Here is a 3,745-nt window from a genome sequence, read left to right as displayed (position 1 = left end):
TCAGCCCTCACCGGAAAAGTGCTTCTAATGCCGTTTTTCCATTACATGGTACATGCCCGACTCGCCTCGACTCTACTCGCCTTTCTTGGTTTTCCATTACGAAAAAAAGTCCCTTGTAGCTCTAACAGGTACTTTTTTTCGTACCACCTCCGTCGAGGTTCTAAGCGAGCTGAGCCAATACCAAAAGGTGACGTGAAAGCAACAGACGGGGGTGTCCTGAACAAACCCGCCATTTTTAAATAGTTTAGCCAGCTGTGTGTTTTTTTGCTGCCTCCAGCTTCATTTGAAACAAAATGTGTCTTCTGGCTGTGGCAACAACACACCTTCGACGTTCTGTGTGTGTGGTGCGGAGGCGGATTGGCCATCTGGCATTTCTGGCAAATGCCAGAGGGGCCGGACCATTTTTTTTTTAATGTGGGCCGGTCTTGTTAATATTAAGCATTTGGCCAGTCTGCAACGGCCGGCCTGGTCCCGAGATGGGCCGACCGACCCAATCAGAGGTTACTTAAATTGGGACGTTCAGTCAAAATCAAGCATGTCACCTTCAAACTGGATCTCTGTTTGCAGGGTTCAGGCTGTACCGGATCCTCCTGGTGATCATACTGCTCTGGGGGACCGGCTGCGCAGTGAGAAGCCGCGCAGAGCTCCACCGGAGCTCCGACTGCTGTCTGTCCGTGCGGCCGTCTGACGGCATCAGTATTAAATTGAGACAGTTTCACTACTGGTTAAAAACATCTCATTATCGCGTTAAATAGTAGTCTAATTCGGTACAGTTGGTTTTAACGCCTGATGCGAAGTGTAGGCCTATAGGAGTACACATGAAAACCCTGAACAAGCAGCATTGTTCTGCTGCGTCTTTCTGCTGTGCCCCATTCACGTAGTAGTTTTATACTATGTAGGTTAAACTCTGCGATTAATCCGTGGTTCACATGTATGCATGAACTGTGGTGGTCCGTTACACTGTAGGCTATATTAAACATCACTGATTAAGTAGCCTAAGTCAATCCTACATTTTTCAACTTGGGAGCAAGTTGAAAAAGGAGCAAAACATGCTAAAAAGTTGGGGGGGTAAAAAGTTACCATAAAGCCCTGTTCATGCTAATTAAACAACTGGACTTTGTGGTCAAGTGTTGTCGTATCCGGCCCATGTCCCGGATGTGAAAGCCCCCTTACTGGACTACTGAATATAATAATATTCCATTATATTTTGTATTTTGAATTGTTACCTGCCACCAGAATTTTGTAATTTCCTTGCAATAAATATTGACATTTTTACCATAAATTGGTAACTAAAAATGTATCAGAATGCAGGAATTGAAGTCTTTTACCCTCAAAATTTCAGCCACAAAAAACATTTAAATTGCAGAGTTAGAGAGTTAAAACGGATGAAAAGATGGAGAACCAGACAACAAAGGACAACATACTGTAGAGAATGACAGTAACAGCATACGAACGGCATAAACAGGCAGTATGTGTAAATTTGTTAGAAATGTGTGCTCTTTAAAAAGTAGTAAGCATTGTTTGCCAGTTACATTAAATGTTTAAAAATCTGTTACATAAGGTACTGCTTATATTATTTCACCATCTGTATACAAATGTAATTAGTGAATGCACGTGTCCGTGGGTGGGGCTGCATGGGCGTGGTAATGTGGGCTGGTGTGGCTACAGTGCCAGGGCTGAATTTTTGCTTTGTCCCAGTCCGCCCCTGGTGTGGTGCGTTAGGTCGTGGCAGTTCACTGCGGCGCCGCTATGACGATCAGCCAAGCTCGCCTCCGGCATGAGGCAGTACTAAATCTGCAATGGAAAAGGAGGACGGGGCACCGCGGTCGAGCCGAGCCGAGTAGAGCTGGTACTAGCAGTCGAAAAACGCCATGATATCCTTCACTGGTCTCCGTTCAGAGCAACGGGATCTGTTGGTCCATGTCTAACTGTCTATGTGTAAAACACGCTTAAGGCGGGAGTCTGGCACAACCACCTTCAATTGAAAATGTATTGTTTAATTTTGGCAGTCAGCTCCAAAAAGCTTGGCTTCTTTTTCAAAAACTTTGACTTATGTAAATAAAATTTGGTTAAAATAATGATCAAATTTATCACATAATACTCAGAATAAAGCTTTCTATCATATTGAGTGAATCCAAACAATACATTTTCCCAAAGTAATGTGAATTGAGGGTATATGTGAACAGCAATGAAATGTGATAATCTGCTCCAAAGTGTCTTGGTATAAAGGCAAGACCAAAATACGGTAGATGTACCAGTGTTTCATTTAGTTCTCCACAAAAAGTACAGCTGATATCAATGTCTTTTTTCATTTTCTGCAGATAATGGTTAGTTGGGTAAAATCTGCGGAGCATTTTGAAAGAGATCTCTTTAACTTTGTTGGTTAAGAAGAACTTGTGTGGCAATAGCCAAACCTTTTCCCAACAACTACATTTCTGTTATCGCCAATGGTAGGCGGTATGTGTGGTCACACTTCTTTGATAAAGAAAAGAGACGTCATGAGGTCGTCATGCCATCTGCTGGCTGTTAAATCGAACTGCTGCAGCTGAACTAACACAAAACACTAGCTAGCTATACAGTGAATAAGATTCAAAACACGAAATGTATAATAGTATAGCTAGCTACAGTCAGACAAAAAGGTAGGCTAACGTTATGTTTCATTTTTAACGTTGTGCATCGATTAGCCAACGTTAGCATTCCGTTAGCTAACATAGCTAGCTAGCTAATGTTAACATAGCATTCAATGGGCATTACAACCTTACATAATGACATAAAGTAAATAAACTTAAGAAGAAATGTACATAAATACACAGTAAGAAAAGAGGAAAGTAAAAAATAAAACAATGAAAACAACGTTAACGTTATCTAGCTTAACGTTACCTTGTCTTGATTGGGTGAAGTTGTTATGTGGCTTGTAGATCTGAAGGTCCTGTAACGTTACCATGGTTGTACATCCTTACCCACCCGTTTGTAAAGTGGACATGGGACATTCAACAACTTTGAATTGCTGACAGGTGGTTGGTAACCTTTGGCGCTAAAGCCAAACACCAGATAATAGGCGCCAACATCTGTAACGTTAACCGTAATGAGTGGCAAGCTGTTAAGGTCCTTTGACCATTCTGTCTCCTAGCTAATTCGTAAGGATTGATATAATTTCTGATGACGAACGAGATGACAAATGACCGGTGACAGAGACAGTAACGTTAACAGTATCTATCCTCCAAAGATTTGGGCGCCTCCCTAGAATGCTTCGTTATTCCCATTCATTGGTTTGTCTCATATTGTATACAATGCAGTATGCTTGTCTTTAGCTAGCCCAAATATCTTTAGGTCTATGTCTATGTTGTAACGTTAGTTGTTCATGTAATGTTAAAATCCATATGGTTTCGTTACAGTAAGTTTTGAGGTTATCTTACTGTTTTTTGCTGTCTGGCACATTCTGGGTTAACGTTATTTCCGGTTGGTGTCCCAAGAACCTTTGAAACCGTTGATAGGTTTCTGCCAAACTTATCACAAGTGCACTATGCGAATAAAAGGTAATTCCCTTCCCTGGCCTTTGTTGTACCGCCGTTTACCACCGCTTGTGTCTACGTCAAAAGTGTCACACCCAGATCATGTGGTCAGCCAAAAATGTAACCTTAACTTTAGAGGTGAAATCCTCCGTGATGGAGCGACAGAACTGCGGGCTCACAGACCACAGAGCCGAATACCCAAGCCTGTCAGCTGCCTGAGGAGAATGTTGGAG

The sequence above is a fragment of the Sander vitreus genome, chromosome 8 (genome assembly GCF_031162955.1).
Source record: "Sander vitreus isolate 19-12246 chromosome 8, sanVit1, whole genome shotgun sequence".
NCBI lineage: Eukaryota > Metazoa > Chordata > Actinopteri > Perciformes > Percidae > Sander > Sander vitreus.
This window is presented reverse-complemented; position numbering follows the sequence as displayed.